Here is a 21,373-nt window from a genome sequence, read left to right on the forward strand (position 1 = left end):
ACACCTCTCTACCTCTGTGTCTTTGGAAAGTGACTTAACATCTTGGGCCGCAGTTTCTTCATCTGAAAGTGGGCACTTAGGACCTGCATCGTGGCGTGTTGTGAGGATTAAATGAGACGTCCTGTGTCAGGGCTCCCCACGGCACCTGGCTCAGTGGGGCAAACAGCTCTTACTAGGAACACACCTAACTTTACAGTCATAGGTGACTCACTGGGCTATCATTGCCCATGAGATCAGGACCCCAGGACAAAGACTTGCACCCTAGGCACTGCATGCTGACCCCCTCTCCCTTGGGCACTTGGCTGATGCAACTCCATACATCTGCTGAGACCCTGTCGTCCTTGGAAAGGGGGAAGAGGACAGGAAAGAACATTCATTGAGTACCGACTCTTTGCCAGCCACACTCCAGCTCCATGAAGTGACTGTCCTGAATCTTTCAACAACCGCATGAGGCAGGAAGCACTGTGCCCATTTTACAGATGAGGACACTGAGCCTCAGTGAGGTGAAGGTACCCAACATCCTGGAGCTTGTAAGCATGCCCCTCAGCCCACTCCAGATCCTGTGCTCCACCTGGTCCAGGGACCACTGTTCAGGCAGACAGCAGGGCAGAAGGAGCACTGGACTGGGAGTCTGGAGCCCCAAGCTCCAGCTCTGCAAGTCACTTCCTCTCTCTGGCCTCAGTGTCTTCATCTGCAAAACGATGGAGATGGAGTTTGATGGGCTGTCAGTTCCTGCCATCAGGCTCTGACTTGGGTGGGTTTTTAGAGGGCAGGAGGGGCGGCCCCAGTGAGATGCTGAGAAGTCTTCAGGGGGCCAGGCTCTGGGGCCCCCTCCTCTGCCTACCCAGGCAAAGTTGTTCTCCAGGGTCTGATCCGGCTTCAGCTGGCTCTGGCTCTTTGGCATTTAAGGGGCATAATAAATATGGCAGCTCATAAACGGGCTACCTGTATTTACTATGTACCACATTCATTAGAGATTACATCTAATGGGTGGCTTACGGAGTGCTGGGCTCCCAGACGAGTGCAATAAAAGGGGATGTGTCTACTGGGAAGAGCTTCTGACAACCTCAAAGGTGAAGCAGGTAGAAAAAGAGATGATGTGAGCTGGAGGGTGGATGGAGACAGGGAAGCCCAGGCATCAGCTCCAGGGCAGGGTGCAGAGTGGACAGAGAGCTTTGGAGCCTGACAGAGGAGCACATTCCAATTGCTTAGCTGGTGGCCTGGGGCAAGTTCTTGAACTGCATACATCCGAGTTTCCTTTTCTTTAAAATTAGTAGCCTTTCTCATAATGTATGGAAAACACTGAGAACAGAGCTTGGTGCATGGTAGCTGATAACAGCAACAGCGAGTAGCGGCTGGTTCCCCTTGAGTTCTTACTATGTGCCAAGGAACACGCACAATCTCACTGAATCCTCGTAAGGCTCCTCGATGTAGGTAATGTCATTTCCCTTTTTTCAGGCGAGGGAATTGAGCTTCAGAGAGATGGAATCACCTGTCTTAGGTCACACAGCATAGAAGTGCCTGAACCAGGATTTGAACCCATGTCTGTCTTAATCTGGAGCCACAACTCTTAATCATCATTTTCAATGAATGCTAATTCCCTCGCCCCATTCATCCATTTTCCTCCAAAATTCAGGCCCGTCTTCACACCTCCTATGCCATTTTATTTCCCAGTGGCCAGAGAGACGGCCTCCTGCGTCATCGCCCACGGCCAGGCTAAAATCAAAAGACCAACAACTGCCAGCTCCACCAGCCACAGGGCCTCCTGAATGTGGGGACACACCTCCACGGCCAATTGGCCAGACAAAAGTAACAGACACGTGGCACCTCCAATCGCTGCCTAGATCTGGGTGTTAGCTCCACCCACCCACGGAGCCTTTTGGACGCTCAGCCCATCACCACGCAGTGCCCTAGTTTACTTCTAAGGAGAGTAGAACATAGTCTCTGGAAGGCGGATTGAGAAGAAACTGCAGACCATGGAGGTACAAAGGCTTGGCTGTTCCTCATAAAAGATGTTCGAAAGGCACTTATGAAGGAGACGGAGGGGGCGGATCTCTGCTAAATGGAAAGGCCATGCCCTCCCTGGGGCCGGGGATGAAAGGCCCACTGAGGTTTCCCCATTCCACGGAGCCCACGGGGTCCCGGAGGGGAGGGTGGCAGTGACGGTGGGGCTGCAGGGTCACACGGGTCCTGGCTCCACCACCTTCTAGCCCCGGGGCCAGTGGACAAATCACGTAAGCTCCCCGGGCCTTTGCTTTCGTGTCTGCAGAATGGGGCCAGGAATGCTGACCTGCTCAGGAAATCAGAGGACTGCGGATTAACTGATAAATCACGTATGTAGGGCTTCTCACACCAGGCCTGACACACGGCGGTGCGTCCCCTTCCCTCCTTGCCCTGCTCTCTCAGACCCTGAGAGGGGAGGACTCTGTTCCGGAGGATTTCTGCTCAGGGAGGAGGCGTGTGGTCAGTGGTTTTCACACTGGGTTCCCCGAGGCTAGCAATCTCCTAAAGCCATTTTCAGGATTTCAAGTAACACCTCAGAAAGCATCCCCTCCCCACCGGCTGGCTCAAGGGGCAAGTGTCTTGGGTTTTGGAGCCATTAAACCACTCCAGGGTGGGAACCCTATTTGTCATGTTGTTCAGAAGCTCTAACTGCTAGGTACGTATGACTCGGCAGTACGTGAACTAGGGAGAAAGTATACTTCGTAAATGACGACTTGGTAAAGGCAGTGCTGTTTGACCGATAAAATCCTTTAAATCTTGAGGCCCAGAGAGATGAAATACAGGAGTCAGCATCACAGGCAAACTTGACCTCGTGTGAATTCAAATCCCACAGGCGCAGGGAAAGCATGCTGGGAGAGCAGTTTAGGTGCTGTGGGTCCAGCTGACCTTCCATGTGGGCGCCTGCCCCAGGGTGAGCCTAGGTGGGAGCCGTGGACTTGCTGCCATGGCTCTCATGGTCTCAAGACACCTGTGCCCTTCAAGCACCCGCCCCCCGCCCCTGGCCTCTGAGGGTTGGTGCTTACAGATGGGTGCTTTATCATTCAATGTGACCCTGGATGCCACTGACTGTTTCATGTATAACAAAGCCAGGTGTTTAAGGGCTTTAAGGGGAACTTTTACGTGACACTACTGTTTGTGTAAGCACTGATTTAGAATCCAGCCCTTGTATAACTTATGTCACCAGCATTTCAATAAAAGAAGTTCTTGGCCGTGAAAAGGTAGGGCAGCACTGATCTGGCCCAACACCCTCACCATGGAAATGGGAAAACCAAGGCTGTGAAAGGGAAGGGGAGAGTGGCCAAGTTACAAAACCAATTAGTTAGGGATCTGGGCCTGGAGCCCTGTTTCTTGAAGCCCAGGCCATTGCCCGGTAGCTACTCTCCACACTCAATATTTTACTTATTTATTTTGGTAGCACACACCTTCCCTTGTTAGAATGTATGCTTAGAAAGGCATGGACTTGCTTTGTTCACTGCCATATTCTTAGTGTCCAGAGCAGTGCCTGGCACATGTGGGTCCTCAATTCGTATGTCTGAATGAATGAATAAATGCAGGAAGAGTGGGAAAAGAGAAAACAGACACAGAACAGTAGAGACTCAGCAAATCAGAGAAACAGACAAAGTCAGAAAGAGAGGGAAAGATGGAGAAAGACTGAAGGAGAGAGACAGGGAAAGAGAGACAGAAGAAGAGATATGGGAAGGGACAGACAGACAGACTGAGAAAGGTCTGCTGGGGAGACAGGATGGTATCAGGGGATGGCACAGGGGTGCACAGGGACGGGGAGGGGGGAGCAATTGCTGACTTGTCACCTGGGCAGTTCTTCTGATGTCAGCAGGACAGTCTCTTGGTCAGAGGGGTTCCTGTATATTTCCTTTATTGGCCCAGCTTGTCCTGTAAGAGAAAATTTTCAGTTACTCTAGGAAGCCAATAAGGAGCAACCACATTCAAGAAACTGTTTATGAACACCCGACCCCCCTTCGGACACGCACATTCTGGGCCAGTGCCTTGCTGATCTGGGCCCATTAGCGCTAATGAAAAGCTCTCAGCACCTGGGGCACTCCAGCTGGGGAGGCCCGCACTCCATGCCCGCCTTCTGCCCAGATGGCAGCTCCCGGGTGCCCTTGTTGGGGCCGCATGGGGAACCACATCTTCAAGAGACTTGTGGTTTCTGGCACGGGCTTCAGCTCTGCTGACGTGCTACTGCATGTGGCTGATGAACCGGGAGGAGAGGGTGGGTATGGTGGCCCGTACAACTGGATGCCACCTGGATGCTACCTGGGCACCTGCACTGATGCCTCAGCAGAGAGAGTGCTGGCAGAGCGCCGTAAATCAAACACCCTCCCCAGAAACTCTGACTCCCAGGGGAGAGAAATTTGATGCTGGAAAGGGTTCCTTAGGCTTTGCATAAGGATTTGCCAGAAGGCTCCTTTCCTCATTTCCACTGCCAGCTCCCAGCAGTGGAAATGAGGGTGTGATTTCAGCAGTCAAACGGGCCCAGATGGAGACTCCTGTTCTATCACATGTGTGGGGAATTCCATAGCCGGCTCCTGCTCGAACACTGGGCTAGAGGACATTTCCAGGGAAAATCTGAGGCCCGGGGGAGCTTGGGCTGCAGTGGGCCTTCCCATGGGCAGGAAGGGGGAATTTCTGCGTCTTGGGTACCTGTTCAGATTTCTTCCCATTCTCATCAGTGGTGGGGATGAGGAGCGGTAGGTGAAAGATTCCTCTCCCTCCCTCCCTCCATCCCTCCATCCTTCCCTCCATCCCTCCCTCCATCCCTCCACCCATCTGCTCAGCAACTCCTACTGTGCGCTGGGTGCTGTGTTAGGAAATGGAGATACAAACAAGCACAAACTCAACACTTGGGTGGCAGTGGGGGTAGGAGATTGGGGGAGGCAAGGGAAGGGATGACAATAGGGCTGGGGACCCACAGGAAGGAGGACAAACTCTCCACTGGTGTAACTCTACTGGGGGCAGTTAGGGAGTTTTCACCGGGAAGGGGATGGTGCAGGGGAGTAAATTTTGAGGGAATGTAGAGGTGGGGATGGGCAGAGGTGGGGAAAGGCAGGAGAAGTGGCCCTCCTGAGAGCTCTCTGAGGCCCCAGGAACTGGTACCCCACTCCTGTTTGGCCTAAACATACATACGTGGCAAGTTCTTCAGCTGCCTGCCTCGGTATATCTGCTGTATGGCTTTGGGCTATATGCTTACATGCATGAGCTCATTAAATGCCAAGAACAACCCTAGGAAGTAAATATCATACCATCACCTCCATTTTACAGTGGGAAACCGAGACCTGGAGAAGGAAGTGACTTGTCCAGCATCACACAGCTAGTAAGTGATGGACCAAGAATCCACACCCAGCAGTCAGAATCAAAACTAGCTTTCATGGAGAGGGCTGCGTTCACTCATAGGATTATGGTGAATCCTCAAGACAGATCTGCAAGGTGGACTATTGCCCCATTTTATGGAAGGAAACTGAGGCTTAACTGTGGCAAAGCTGTTGCATCCTCCTGAGATTCGAGGCTCTTTCTAAAACTCCAGGCAAGATGTTAGAAAAACTGTGTTGGGGGCCAGGAGGCGGGAAGAGGGCAGAAGCCCAGCCCCATCTGAACAGTGACAGATCCCTTGAAATTGATCCCGAGGGTGTGGGGAAGGGAGGACACTGTCACTACCAGGCAGGACACTGCCACCTGGGTGGACATCTGGGGGCAGAAGCCCCCGGGGTCTAGGCAAGGCCCAAGGAGCTCTGGGCTGGAACCCTATCCAGGGATGGCTCACAGGGCAAGATGAAGCCAACTCAGGGTCCTTTCTAGAGCTCGGGTTTCTGTGGCCTAAGGAATGGAAACCCCAATGTCTAGTTCGGGAGATGCACCCCACACCCAGCCCCAGGGCTCAGGGAAGCAGGGAGGGGGTCATAGTTTTCTCTTACCCCCGTTCTTCCCCTGCCCCATCCCAGCCCTGGTGCCCCAAAAGCACCATTCTCTGCCCAGCATCTCAGGCTGGGGGTCATCTTGAGTGTGACAGAAACCACCTTCCTCTGGACACTGAGGCTGGGCTGAGAGGCCTGGGTGATGCAGAAGGCTCACCCAGGGGCGGGGAGGAGGTGCTGAACTCCGTGTGAATCTCCAGCGTCTCCTCACCTCCTCTTCACCAGGATGCCCCCTCCCTGATTGTTTTCTGACCCAGTGAAGATCTGCACTAAGGGGAAGCTGGGAAAGGATGGCCTGGGTGATGCCCGCCCGCTCAGCCATCACTGCTGCTTCTGCACAGCCTGGGACGGCACCTGCCTTGGCCAGCACCCTGGAGACCTTCAGAAAGTCACTACTCTCCCTGAGACGCTAGGTTCTCCTCTGAAAACTGTGATTCTCAATTTTGAAGCCAAAGGTGGTTGTAAGAATTCATGAAATGAAGTGATATGATGTGAAAACACTTGGAAACACTGTTCCCATGGGGAGTTATTATTATCAGCATCCTCATATATTGAAAATAGGTGGATGCCCAAACCATGTTCACTGGTTATCAGTGGAGGTTGGTGTGGGGCAGACCATGGACATCTGGCTTGGTCAGGATGCATATAAATATCTTTCCTTTAAATGGCCCCAAAGTCAAATTAGTTGCTCCAATTTTGTGATAATTGAGCCTAATAATAACTAGTAGTATTGAGCATTTACCATGTACCAGACTCTGCTAAGCATTTCTCCTGCATCCTCTTATTTAATCTTACCTAGGAGGTCGGTATCATTATTATCCCATTTTACAGATGAGGAAACTGAGGCTCAGTGAATATAATTAACTGGCCTGGATTCACTCACATGGTTAGTAAGACCTGGCCATGAATCAGGCCTAAGTCTGCTAGACTCCAAACGAGAGCACCTGATAAGACATCAATCCATGGACATGGCACAAGAGAGAGGACACCAGAAAGAGGGAGTGCTATGCCTCGGTCTCCAAAGTTTCCAACCTAATGCTGCTCTGCCCTGAGTCAGGCAACCAGGCAGCGTCCCAGGGGGCTGGCTAGCATCCTCCCCCGTGCCAGCTGGAGGCCTTTGGGGGATGACCCCATCCTGCCATCCCTTGACAGATGGGAGCCCTGAGGCCCAGAGAGGGGCAGAGACGGTGTGAGGTCACGCAGCGCCACTTCATTCTCCTCTGCAGGCCCCTGCCTGGGCCAGACAGCTTTATTAATCTTGTCTCTCCCACTGCCCCAGATGGCGGCTCAGTCCCATCTGCATAGAGTAGGCCCAGGAGGGGTTCTCTGATTAAGAAGAACAGCTCAGTTCATAAATCACTCCTTTTACTTTCACCGCCCCCAGGCCCCGGGCATGCTTTCTGGAGAGAGAGAAAAGAAGGCAGGTGGACAGAGGCGATGGAGAAGCCCCCATCGGAGGAAGCAAATGTAGATCTGGGTTGGAGGGAGCCGAGAAACGTCTTGTCTGCACTCTGGCCAGGTGAGGGCGCTGTGGTTCAGGGCAGAGCCTCAGGGGGTCCCAGGGGAGCGGCCTCACCTGGGTCCCAACCAGTACCGGCTCTGCCCCCAACAAGCTGTTAGACGTGGGCCAGCTTCCTCACCACGTGAGCCTCCATCTCTCCATCTGTGAGATGGGCATTCTCAGATCTAACTCCCAGGGTCATTGCGTGGATTGAGAGATGGTGTAGGAAAAAGCACTTGAGCGGCTGTACATCCAGTTCCTTCCTTCCTGTGCACGCCAGGCACCTGCTAGTGCCAGCGCTGGGCTGGGTCCAAGGCACGGAGACCAGCGGCTTCCCTCCCTCAAGGACTCATTAGAGCCTACTGAGAATTAACAACCTGGTACTCAGAGAGGAGTGTGAGCCACATCAACCAAGGGCATGCCGGGCAGGAAGGGAGACAAGTGCTGACTGCCTGGTGGGGCTGCAGGGGGAGCCTAGAAGCTGGGGGGCCTGTGTGTGGAGGACACGGCAGGGACCGACATTTACTGAGCCTCAGTGAATACTGCAAGGCATTGTGTTATGGGCATTTACCTATAATGATCCTCCAAAGAGATCTGCAAATTATCAATAGATAAATAACCATCGTTCCCTTTTACAGAAGAGGAAACCAAGGCTCCAAGGGGCTAGAAAGGCCCCAGAGCCAGAACTGACCCAGGTTTGCCTGACTCTTAAGACGCAAGTGTTCCTTCATCAGGACTTGGGGCTGAGGCTTGTCAGAATAACGATGATTCTTGCCGTCAGGTTCCAAGCTGAGGGCGGGGGGAGAACTTATTTGCTTGCTGGCGGTGCCTGCTGGGCCTCACCTCAAGATAGACGGTCTCATAAACAAGCAATTGGCCCGAAATCCTGGCGTGCCTGGTGATAGCACGGACACGGGGACATGGACACAGCTGATGGGGGATAACATCTAATTAGGCTCCTGAGGGCAGAGCCTGTGGTGGATGTAGCGGATCCTAAATGACAGCCTTCCCCGGCCTCCACACTGGAAGCAGAGTGGCTGCAGCGTCTGGGAAAGCACAGTCTCTAGTCTGTGAGCAGAACCAGGTCTGGGCACTGCGTGTTCCTGCCGCAAGCCCTCTCCTCTGCCATCAGAGAATCTTCAAAGAAGGAAGCCTTAGTGAGGGCTGGCTCCAACTCTCTTTTTTCACACTGGGGGATGCTGAGGGCCAGAGAGTGGAAGGGTCTGGCCCAAAGTCACACAGCAGCGCCAGAACCAGGAACTCCTGATTTTAAGCCCACTGCTCTTCCCACCACTCAAGGCAGCCCCCTAAGACAAACATCTTAATTTATTTTGACTTCTGAAAGCATTTTACACACATTATTTTATCGAATCCTCCCAACCACCCCAGGAGATAGGCACTCTTGTTTTATACAGGAGGAAACTGAGGCTCAGAGAGATGAAATCCCTGGCCCAAGGTTGGAGAAATTGCTGGGACGAAGCAGGATTCCCATCCTTCTGCCCTGGCCGTCCTCCAGAGGTGTGGCCCTGGGGACTCTGGGCTGCTGGTCCCCAGAGTGACCCTTGCCACAATCCTTGCCCTCTGCCCCGTGGACCTGGACTGGACTCAAGCCACAGAAGACGCTCATCCCCGACACCTCCTGGGATGGGTCCATGGCTCCATCCTCCTGCCTTTGCACTGAGATGGCCCATTTGCAAAGGCCTCTGGGAAGGCTCTGCACCTTCCACCAAAAGCTGGTGGGCAACCTGGCTGCTTCCATGGGATCCAGAGAGTGTCCACCCCACGGCCTCTCTGGATCAGCAAAGAACAAGCTCCCTCCCAGCCAACCGTTATTCTGTGGCAATTTATATCAGAAAACACTCCATTCATTTTTATGTTCTTTCATTCATTCCCCATTTAGTGAGCACCCTTGGCCTTTGGGGGGAACCCACAGCCCTGGGGGACCTGGGTCTGGGGGAATCTGCCAGTAGACTTTCTCTGCGGCTCCTCCTGTGCTAGGAAGTGTCACTGTGTCCCCAGCCTCCAGGCAGCCCTCTCCCCGACGTGGGTTCTCCACCCAGCCTGGCACAAGAAGCGGTGACTTCTGGCAACACCTCTGCTTCACCTGGCTGAGTCTGTCTCATTATTCTCCAGGGTGCCTCCTGGAAGCTTTTGTTAGTCTTTATGCTAACCAGAGCCTGCAGCTAGTTATCTCTTACTGTATACCTGGCCTTGAACTAACGGCATACAGATCCTCACAAGAATCCTAGGAGGTGGGTCTGCTCCCCACTGACCTGTGATTGAACCAGGCTCAGAGACGGTGAGCGGCCTGCCTCAGGTCACTCAGCCAGGCTGCAGGGGTCCCCTGGCCTGATCCCAGAGCTGAGCTCTTAGCAAGGGTCTCTCACTTTTCCTCCAACCCTACATAAAATAAAATACATAGGATTAAAACAATTATATTAAAATATGGTTATGAGAATATTTAAAAAACATTTGTAATATGCAAATACTTCTTTATCAACCCATTAAATTCAAGATCTAGTGATAGATTTGATAACTATTGAAATCTGCAACAGTTTTGGGGTGATATGAAAGTATCTGCTTCTATCTATTGATGGCAACATTACGAGTACAGCTAATGGAGCTATGGCTTGTTGCCTGTGATCATAGTTGGAGGAAATGCTCAATTTCAGTTAAATGTTAGTGAAAGCAAAGATATAATCTTCTCCCCCAAGTTCACCAGTTCCTCGAGTTCCATGTCATCTATGGACCCTGGGATAGGCACTCCTGCCTTAGACATAGTTCATCCCTGACGGTAACGCCCCACCCCATCTGTGGCTCATCAATCCAGTGTGTCACTCAACAATCTCCATCCCTCCCCAGACAGAGGATGCCCTTTCCCCTCAGCCCCTACCCCCAGCAGAGGGGCAGAAAGTTTACAGCAGGAGCAAATGGGACCATAGGGGCAGGGAAGAGGAGGGGTGTCAGAACCCTAAACTGACCATAGCCGCACGTGGCCACCTTCCTGCCCAGGGCAGCAATAGCCAGCTTGGGTGGAAGTGGAGGCCAGGGAGCCAGCCAGTCTGAGAAGCCCCTGGGGAGTTTGTTAAGCCCTCAGACTTCCAGGTTCCAGCCCTGAGATTTGGATTCTGTGGGCTCAAGGAGGGCCCTACCAGTCGGTCTTTCCTTCTGATCCATCACTGGGCGGGGGGGGCGGTCTGGTTCTGTCAGGTTCAAAGACCTCAAGGTGAGCACCCCCCCTGAGGTCTATCTGGAAGGCCAGGGTTCCAAGCAGGCTGAAAATCATGCTCCCCAAATCTAGGAGGGTAACCATGGAACCAGCCAATGGCTGTCTGCCAGTCAGATGCCCAGCGTCTCTCCCCCATCACCCTGGGCAGCCAGAGTCCAGGTTCTCTGACATGACCCAGCATCCAGCATGTGGCTTAGGGCCTCCTCCCAGCCTCCCGTCTCCCCCGCTTCCCTCCAAGGGAGGAAAACTGGACAATGATTCCGCACCACTGGCCTCCCGCTGGGACCAGCCAGCACGTGTCTGGAGTGTCTGGAGTGGGGATTTTAATTCTCTGGAAACGCTCCTGCCTCTGGAGAGAGCCTGGGGCTGGGAAGAGAGGCAGCAGTCTCTTCTGTTTCCCCCAGGGGTTTGAGATGGAATAAAATATAGGAAAGGAGGTGCTTTGAGAACTAAAGAGCAGAGTCCAGGTGGAGATCAGAAGGAACTTGCAGGCCTGGCCTCATCGCCTCGGGCTCGCTTCCTAAGGGGGCACTCACAGGATGAAGTGGAGGGGGCGGAATAGGCCATCCTTATGGTTTGCTGGTGAATCCGTGCTGGCTGGAAAGGGAGGCTGCCCGAGAAAGTGACTCAGAGCCACCCTCATCCTGCAGCCAAGGAGACTGGCGTCCAGAGGGGAAAGGACTTGCCCAAGGACACACAGCAGAGTCAGGGCTGGACGGCACAGTCCAGACTCCTAGCCTGGGTGCTCCCTGCCACACGCTGGGGGCCGGCCTCAAAATGCATCCCAGGCAACGCCAGGCCCCTGGGAAAGGTGAGTGTGGATTCAGCGGCCGCAGCCACGGTATACTCACACCGGGACTGGAGGGGACAGGGCCAGGGAACACTGGATGTATCCTCAGCACTTACCATTGCTGGCAGACCTTCTCCACCAGATATACGCCTTTGGTGGCCAGGGCTGTGTCTCCCACTTCCTCTGAGTCCCCTCAGGGCACACAGGGGGTACTGGATGGAATATTATCAATATAATAACTGCTCCTGCTTTGCGTGGGCCAGGAGCCATGCTGAGCAGTGTTCCAACATCATCTGAAATGGGTGAATTATCCCCAAGTTTCCCGGGAGTACACGGAGGCCCAGGGAAGGTGAGCAAGTTTCCCTCGGTGGCCCAGCTGGTGAGAGCAGAACTGGGGTTCAGACCCCAATCCAGACAACAGGCCCACAAGACGGAAGCAGGTGAAGAGAACAGGCTGGCAGGCACGAGTCCTGGATTCAAGTCCAGACTCTTGAAAACTGGGGAGAAGCCTGCCCTCTCTCTGACCCTCGAGTCCTCTGGCTGTTTCCCACGGTGACTGCATCTATAAGCCTCAGTGGGGAGCAGGAGCCCCCAGCCCTCCCTCCCACTCGCTCTCGCTTCCCACGTTTCATCCTTCTTAGGGCTGGAGCAGCAGGAGACCCTTTGAAAGACTTGGTAATCCATCCCAAAATATGCAGGGCTGTTGCTGGGGCAACCTGGCTGCCACACAGCCCAATTTAAATATTTAATGGCTTCGCGGGTATTAAGGGGCCCTGGGAACTGGGCGGGAAAGGGCACAGGTCTGAACCGGGGTAAGGGGGCGGGGAGCCCGGGAAACTCCTGCCAGAGCAGCCCCCTCCCCCATGAGCCCCATCAGAGAAGGGTGCCTAGGGCTCCTGGCTTCTGTTGCTGTGCTTAGTGTCTGAAAGGATAAAACAGGAACCCAGGCAGTGGGTGAGACACGGAATTCCACTGTGGGGGTAGTGAGAGGGGAGAGGGTCCAAGGGAATCTCTGTTGCAGGTGGACTATTTTTCTTAAGTGCCTACAGTGCAGCGGACACTATGCTAAGGTCTTACATTCTCTCCTTTGAGCCTCACTATAATCCTATGAGGCAGGCATACTATTGTTCCCAATTTACAGCTGAGAACCGGGATCAGAGAGGTGAAGTGAGTTGCCCAAGGCCACACAGCTGCTGAGTGGCAAACTTGAACCCAAGGCTGGGTGGCTCCACAGCCAGTGCTCTTTTAGCTACATCTATCAGGAGCCAGGCCAGAAACATCGCTGATAGCTAATACCTGTAACAGCGGGCATGTATGAAGTCCTTTCTAAGGGCCAGGCACTGTGCTAAGGGCTTTACAGGCTCTAATTCACTTAATCTTCACCACTACCCTGTGAGGGAGGCGCCCCCATTTCACAGATGTGGAAACTGAGGCCTCGAGAGGGGAAGTCAGACACCAAGATCACAGGGAAGTGGGGAAGCCTGTATTCCAGCCTCAGCAGGACACTCCAGAGCGGGTATTCTTCATCTAGTTCTTAGTCCAAATTTAGAAAGTTGTATAACAAAAACAACAACAAACAAATAAAGATCAAATTTAAAATCATTTTTCACCCTGGTGCTTTGTCCACATCCTCCCAAGATGGATAGGGCGGCAAAAGGAAATCCTTCCAACTACTTAGTAATAAAGATGAGTCGCCTTGAGGTTTTTTGGCTTCAGCAACTTGCTCTGCACACAAGACATGGGCACATGGACAACAATGTAGACACAGCCTTGCAGACACACAGACACATGCACAGACAAACGTATAATACAGACACTCGTATAGACATCCAGACAGATATAGGTACACACATAGGTACTTACACAGGCACACACACTCACACAGATGTGGCCTCTGGTCGCTTTCTGCCTGATTGAACTGACTGACTATAGTGTCAGGAGAAAGATAGAAACGACATCCAAAGTCATTTGGCCAATGCCTCTGCCAACCTCAAGACTAATTTAAACAGCCAGACTGATCTGATCTTATTCTTAAAGATCTTCAGGAAGGAGGACAATCCCCATAACCTCATTCTGATGTCTCCTCCTGAAGTAGGGAAGTTCTTCCTGGCATCTAACCAAATTCCCTCCTGCTTTACATTAATCACAATGCAACTCTTGACATCAATACTCTGCTTTACAGCTCCCAAAGCCCTCCTGTTTTTATGCTCTTGCTTGATCCTCATAGCCATCCAGCAAGGCAAGCAGAGCAGAGATGACTGTAGTATTTTATGGGGAGTGGGGCCCAGAGGAGTTAAGGAGCTTGCCTGAGATGACACAGCTCCCATTGGAGCTGGGCTTCAACCCAGGTATATGCTGCTGATTGCACGGCTCCTTGAACTACACCAGGTGCTATCAATGTCCCGTGGATTTCACTTTGTCTTCTCCTGTCTGCAATGAGCCTCCTTGGATCTCAGCCTGTCAGTGTTCAGCGAGGGGACGGCACTGGCCCTGGCTCACCTCCCTCCTGCCTGAGTGATGCCCTGGTGCAGCATGGGGGATGGGGGCGTCTCAAAGTTGGGTGATCCTGGAGTACCCCCACGCAGAGGCAACCGCATCCTCCCTCCCCAGAAAGGAGTTTTCCTGTGCTGAGAGCAGACTGGTGAGGCTGTCCTCTCCTTCCCAGAGCGTCCTCCACCCCATGGCAGGCTCCTTCGATTCCCCAGGGACCAGGAACTGTCCCCAGAACAGAAGCCAAGCCCCGCCCCGAGCCTTACGCCCACAGGGCGCACTGCCCCACTTACATTTGCTTGGTAGTAAATATTAGAGACACTGGGTCTTCCCAGGGCAACTACAATTCATTCTAGTCACCTGGCCCGATTTAGGGAGGCCACAACCCCTTGCCATAAGAGGAATGACTACAGGTATTTGGAGCTCGAGTTAAGGAGGAAAAACAATGGAAAAGCAGAGAGACCGTGACTGAGAGTCCTGCCTGGCTTGAGAAGATCCTGAGAGGAAATGAATCAAAAGGAAGATCCGGGGCCGGGGCCTGAGTAGACGAACAGGCAGGAGTCAGAGAAACCTGGTTTTTTTCCTCCCCATAAAAAATCATGCCAGCTGCTCCTAGGAGCCCTAAAGAAAGATGCGGGCAGGGGTGGGGGTAGGGAAAGGGCTGGGCTTAGACAGAGACAGGAACCGGGCTCAGACAAAGGGAGTGCTTCATCCTTCCACAGAAGCCTGTTCACCAGTGCCACCAAACATCAGTGATTTACAGGCCAGGAAGGATGCTGGCAGTCCCACCAGGAAGCCGTAGGGATAAGCAAGTATTTGGATCTTACAGAGCCCCAGGAGAGAATTTCTATTTCCTTTTGACAAAATAATATCTAATAATAAAAAATAAAACTTCTCCAGGCCTTGGTTTCTCCATCTGTAGAATGGGGCAGAAAGCCCCACCTTGTTCATCTGATGGGCCTGTAGTGTCTGGGCAGCCCTGGGCAGCCTGCCTGCTGCAGGCTTGGCCCCTCTCTGAGGCTCTAGTGGATGACAGATGACCCGTGCAGAGCACATTACAAGCCAAGGATGTGCCCTTGGATTAGTCTGCTGTGCCTGGAAGGCCTCTTCTCTTCTCTGCTGAGGCCCAATAGCAGTTAGAAGGGGCAGGGAGTCTGGTGTGCAGTTTGGGTGGATCTGAGCCAGTCATGGCTTCTGCATCCCTGGGGAGGGGAGCAGGGTGGCTATGGTGGTGATGATCAGAGTTAACACTTACAGAGTGCTTACTATGTGGCAGGCACCGTTCTAAACGCTTCGTATCTATTAACCTTTAATTCACAATAATCTATGAAGTGGGTACAATTAGTATGCTCATTTTACAGATGAGGAAACCGAGGCACAGAGAAGTAAATTAACTTGCCCTGAGTCACACAGCTATTAGGCTGGCATTTGGACCCAGGCAGGTAGTTCCAGCATCTGGACTTAGAGGGTGTCTAAGATGTCCCGAAGTTTGTGGGGCAAACCATGGAGCTCTCCAGAATTAGGAAACCCACTAGAAAAGAGTGTTGCAGTGGGAACTGGGGGCTCAGGGTCTGGAACCTGCTCTGCTGCTAACTAACCACGTGACGTCGAGCAAGTTACTTGCCACCCGCCGGCCTCCGGGGCTTCTCTGCAGAGGCAGCTTGCAGAGTGGCCAAAGGCATCGGAATGGCTGGGTGGAACCGTCTCCCCGACTCGCTACCTCCATGGCCTTGGATCCTCTGAGCCTCAACGAAGCTGCGATCTTGCAGGTCCTGTGAACGTGGACGGGACTGTGCTGCCACGGAAAGCTCTAGAAGTGGAAGCTTTTGTTGTTCATTTGGAAGCCACGCCTTTTGCTCATCCACAGTTTTGTGGCTCCCGGCACCAATGCTGAGCAAACACCTGGGTGTCATTGGCTCCACTTCGGGTGGAGAGTACTCACTTACTGTCCTTTTAGAAATGGAAATGGTGGCCTGAATATTTGATGAGCAGCCCTCGTCATTCAAAAACGTAAATACAGCCCAGTCTGTAGCCTCCAGAGCTAAATGTCAGCAAAATAAAGGGGTCGGGGCTTAAGAAGGGCCCGATGGAACAAGGACACTGGGGGCGGGGGGCAGGTGGTCTCGCCCCTGGTGAACGCCGATCTTAGGGTGCGTGGGGTGTGTCTGAGCGTGGCGGTGAAGGAGGCCACACAGCCACTCACACGCGCTTCAGCTGCCGTGCAGAGCACACACAGCAATGGTGCCACTTGCCTGTGTGTCCCCTATTTTGTCAGGGAGGGGGTGCTCAGAAGAGAGCTATCAGAGGGGACTTCAGGCCAGGCTCCAATCAGGCAAATTGGTACTTTTTCTGCAACCCGAGAGGATGTAAGGATAAAAGGTCCAGGGATCTGGATTCAGTTGTGGACTTCACGGCTACCAGCTGGCTCTGTGGCGGGACTAAGCCCCCCTCTCTGTCTCGGCTCCTGAGTGCCGGGCTTCCCCTCTGCCTGTCCATCTCCGAGTCTCAACTCTGTCTGCGCTCTCTCCCCTCTCTGAATGCACGTGCACATGTGTGCACACACACAGAGACATACACACACGCTACTGGGACCACTTCCTGCAGGGGTAGAAGGCTACCAGCTTATGGCGGCTGGAACCATTTTCTCTTAAACCCCACCTCATCGGGGTCCTGGACGTAGATCCCCTAGCCCTACCCTGGGAGTGGGACCCCCAGCGGGCAGTGGCCACGTTTACTTTAGAGGATCTGCACGTGTGAACCATTGTACAAAACCTGCTTGCCCAAGGCAGCCTCAGGACTGCCGGCGCCCTGCTGGGGCAGAGGGATCTTGGGGGAGCCTCCTTGCTGAGAAAAGGAAGAACGTGGCAGGTGTTTCATTTCCCCCTGGCTCCCCAATAATTAAGAAAGAGGAAGACTCAGAAAGTTCAAGGGGCAAGGTTGGGGTTTCCCAGGGACCCCACAGGGATGGGGAGGGGGGTGGGTGTACAGAGCAGGCTTTAGGATGAGGCCATCCTGGGCTCCAGTCTGAGCCTATCCCCAGGCGCTCATGTGACCTTGAGCAAGCACCTCTGAGCTCCTCGAAGGTGACTCCAGAGCCACCAGGTCCCTGACCGCTTGTGCAGACCTGGGTCACTTCCAGGCAGACCTAGGCAGCAGGGCTGCACCGGGAGCTAAGGTGAGTGTTGGCCAGATAGTTCTGAATTTTGCCTCAGGCCATTACTCCAGCAATTGTCTCTTCCTGGGTGTAATTCTGAACAGCAAATGTTATTGGAGAACAGATCCTGTGGGAAACATTTTTTGTAGAGGCCTCATATTGGACTTTCCAAGGTAAATGTTCCAGTAAGAGATAAGCCCAAAGAAAATCCTGGATCCATTACCCCGAGTGAGGCAATGGGGGTGGGGATAAGCCACCTCCTAGCTGTGCCCTGGGGCAACCAGTGCCTCCCAGTCAATTGGGATGAATGAAATATGGAGTATGATTAGAACAGGGCCTGGCATACAGCGGGGCCTCTGTGAAGGCCCACTCACATTGCTGGGCCCTGGGTGGAGAATATATATTTTCACATACATCCCACTGAAGGTTTCTGACAACCTTGCAAGGTATAATACCCTTGGTTCATGGAGGAGAAAACTAGGATAAAGACCCTGAAGGATTTAGGATTAGGGCTGACCTGTGTGCATTCTAACGCCCAGGGCTGTGCCCTTCTCTCTGCTACTTTTCAGTTACCTCACACCATTTTAAGGCCCCCTTTCCCTCCAAAATATGGACTTAGGGATCCTTTGCCCGACATCATCAGTGATGCTCAAAGAAACCCTTTCTTCCCAGGATGTCTTGTCCTTGTCATGAGGTTACACCTGCCCAGCCGCTCGTGGAGGGGACTGGCCCTCAGGGGCAGTGGCAGAGGTTCAGAGGGTGGCAGGAGTCTGAGAAGCCAGGACCTGGGAAGGAGGGACCCCGCCCTCATCTGCGGAACCAGTTCACCAGGAGAGAACAAACAGTAAGAATGTGTTGCACGTCTACAGAGCTGCATGGGCCACACACGGTTCTCACTGGCTCTTGCAACCCTATGTGGTAGATGCTTTATTACCCCCATTTCTCAGCTGTGACAACTCAGAGAGGTTAAGTCACTTGCTCAAGGCCACACAGCTAGAAAGCGCAGGGCTGCTCCAGAGTCCAGGCTTGTAACAACAGCCTGACACTGCCCCCTCTCCCATCTGTGGTAGCAGGAGCCCTAGGCCTGTTGCAGAAGGACTGACAGCCAGAGCCTCCAGCCTGCAGGCCCGTCCCTCTAGGGCCACCAGGTGTATGTGGGGCCTGCAGTCTGCTGCCCCCAACCAGAGTGGAGTGGTGTCCTGGTGGATGGGCTGTCACGGAGGACTCCATCACTTTCCCATCTTAGAGAACGTCAAGGCTTGAGGGGCCCCCCAGGTCCTAGAGTCTGTCTCTTCCATGTTAAAGATGATGGCTCTGAAGACCTGCCCCGAGTCACACAGCATATTCTGAAGGGCTTCAGCATTATGCGCTGGTCTTCAGATGGTTTCGCCCTCTGCAGTTCACTTCTCAGGTGGGCTGTGGCCAGCTGCAGAGTCTCAGAGGTGACACTCGGGTTGGGCCCCAACTCCCAAAAAGTCCCAGGGAGGGAACACTTCCCATGTTCTGTGTGCTTCGGCTGCCCTCTCATTTAATCCTCATGTCACTATTAGTATCCCTATTTACAGATGGGGAGATGGGGTCCCAGGGAGGGGACACCCCTTCCGCAGGGTTACAAAGCTTGGAGGAAGAGAAGCTGTGGTCCTCTGCCTTGAGGCCACTGGCAGGGAGTAGGGGTCTGTGTATAACCACTAGCCAGCACGGGACAGCTTCCAGCTCTGTCCTCCGGACCTGAGACTGAGGCTGGTTGGCTGCCCCGCTCCCTGGTATTCATGCTACATATCTTGGAGTTCATTTGGAGGAAGGGGACAAAGCTTATGAAGATGCATCGCAGTGGCCGCCTTGGGGGCTCTTCTGGCACAGATACCGTCGGGGTGCCTTTGGGTTGGCCTTTTGATTGCACACAGCTTGCCAGAGATGGAGCCTCACAGCCCTGGGACCAGGACAGCTCTTGTCCAGTCGGAGGAGGAAGAGAGCTAAGACAGGAGTCATCCCTCACCAACAGCAGAGGGGCTGCCACTCATTCCTGCCCAGAGACAGCTTGTCTCTGGGTTTCCAGAGGATAATGGGACACCTTCATCCTTCCCCCCGTCATCCTGGCCTCCAGGTACTAACTAACCACGGGGGACCAGAAACAACCAGCTCTGGTTGAAGGAATCGTCTACCCCCCAGTCATTTACTTACCCCCGTCGCATCCTCGCAACAGCTTACGAGGCCCCCCACACCTCACTGAGCTCATCTCCGACCACCCGCCTCCTCCCTCACCCCACTCCAGCCAGCTATAGCCACACTGATCTCTTCCACATGGTAAGCACACGCCTACCTCAGGGCCTTTGCACCTGCTGGTCCTTCTGCCTGGGACTCTCTCTCCCTCTGATATTCCACACAGCATATTCCTTCACTTCATTCAGGTCTCTGATCAAATTCCTCAGGGAGATCTTCCCTGACCACCCCCAACCCTGCTCCCCAACAACCTAAAATAGTCCCTCTCCCCAGTCACGTCTATCCCCTTGTTGTTGACACTTATCTCCAACAAAGTTCTCTTCCGGTTATTTTTCTTCTGCCTCCTTCCCTTGAATGCAGGAAGGCAGCAACTTTGTTTGTCTGGTTCATTGCTGAATCCCAGCATCTGGTACAGTACCTGCCACAAAGTGAGTGCTTAATGGACGTTTGGGGAAGGAAGGAAAGAAGGAAGAGAGGGAGGGAGGAATCAATCTCTGCATGGGCCTCTTTCACACATTTCTGATTTAACTCTTGCTAAAACGCTATCAGAAGATGAAGGATCAGCTACAGAATTTGTGGGGTCCAGTAAAAATGAGGCGTCTCTTATTCAAAAGTTATTAAGACTTTCAAGTTGGCAACAGCAGAGCATTAAACCAAATGCAAGGCTCTGTGCCACTGCCCAGGTTGCATACCTGTGAAGCTGGCCCTGAGGAGGTGTTATTACCATTTCCACTGTGCTGCTCAGGGATGGGAGGATCAGAGAGGTGTAGTGGCTTGCCCAGCGTCACACAGCATTATGCTATGGCTTAGAACCTCACAAACTCTCCCTCCTCAGTTCTTGCAGTGGCTATGGAAGGAATCCTGTTATCCCCACTCATCTGGAAATCTGGGGGCCCAGCCCAGAGAAGAAAGTGGAAGAGCATAATTGCCTGGAAGTCTCCTGTTTCACCTCACATATTCATGCCATCTATATGTATTTTTTCATTTGATTGCCAAGTATATCCACAGTTGTTTTAATATAAAAATAAGGTATTAAAATCTTCCAAATCTTTGAGTGTATTGATGTTCCATTAGGACACGCAGGGCTAATCCTGAGATTCTGTGTACCCCCTGGCCTGGGGAGGAGTACCCCAGGCCCTGTGAGTACCCACAACTCAGTTGAAAAAGCACCATCCTAGGTAGAAGATCCTAGCATAGGCTCAACAGCCAACACTGCACAATAAATATTAGTTTCATCACCTCACTCATTGCCTCCCTCCTGCTTGGTCCAAAGGGAACCTCCTCCAGAATGGCCTCAGACTCAGATGGCAGAGAGCCTTGCACAGATCTCATTATTCCAACAGACGGGGGGAGCCTCCCTCCTAGGGAAATGTGCCTCGGCCTGTTAACAGCAAGAGGAGAGCGTTATTACCCTGCTCAGCCATCCAGGTTCACTTGCCATGCTAATTGGAACACGTAATGGTTTGTTAATACGGTCTAATTTGGGGAGGCCGGTGCACGGGGGTCTCTGGGGTCGGGGTACGGCATGGGAGAGGGGACTTCCAATGGTATCGCCAAAGAGCGCCGGGAACATGGCTGAAATGCTCTTTGGTTTTTGGTGTTTGCTTTGCAAAATGATGTCTTAATCCAGCATCCAAAGACTTGTAGTCTGTTGTGCTGCTGTGTGTGTGCGTATGTGTACGTATATATGTGTGTGCACACAGTGAATATGATGGTCGGCGGGCATATACACCATGTGTACGTTCACGATGCCGGGTATAGGACTAAGAGATGGGGGGAGAGAATAGAAAGCAGCTGAATCACACCTAAAGGCAGAAGCAGTGGTCTAATTTCGAGAACGCAAACAAAGACATCTATTTTCCCATGACTAGCTCACCCAGCCCGTATTAACACTAATTAGGAGGACTGGGAATTCGCCATAACTTCATAATTGCCGTTAACAGACTTCAGAGGGGCCATGAAGGAAACGGAACACCCTGTCCTGTTTTCACAGCCAAGGTGACGATGGTTCCGGTGGTCACTGTGTCCCCCTGCTCCATCCACAAGGCTCTGGGAT

The 21,373-nt window shown here is 52.9% G+C and overlaps 1 protein-coding gene across 5 annotated transcripts in view; it reads right to left on the reverse strand.

The window, feature by feature from the left end:
- The window catches only part of TSPAN18 (tetraspanin 18), a 182,404-nt gene that overhangs the window by 22,344 nt on the left and 138,687 nt on the right, over positions 1 to 21,373 (reverse strand). For 3 of the 5 annotated variants that reach the window (XM_082342346.1, XM_082342342.1, XM_082342345.1), the window contains one exon: positions 3,813 to 3,894. The gene's annotated coding sequence lies outside the window, so the exon portion shown is untranslated. Of the gene's footprint in view, positions 1 to 3,812; positions 3,895 to 9,707; positions 9,835 to 20,556; positions 20,699 to 21,373 lie in introns of all 5 variants that reach the window. The other 2 variants (XM_082342343.1, XM_082342344.1) reach the window with 2 other exon arrangements.

This window comes from Balaenoptera borealis (assembly GCF_965194805.1).
Source record: "Balaenoptera borealis genome assembly, chromosome: 11".
Lineage (NCBI taxonomy): Eukaryota > Metazoa > Chordata > Mammalia > Artiodactyla > Balaenopteridae > Balaenoptera > Balaenoptera borealis.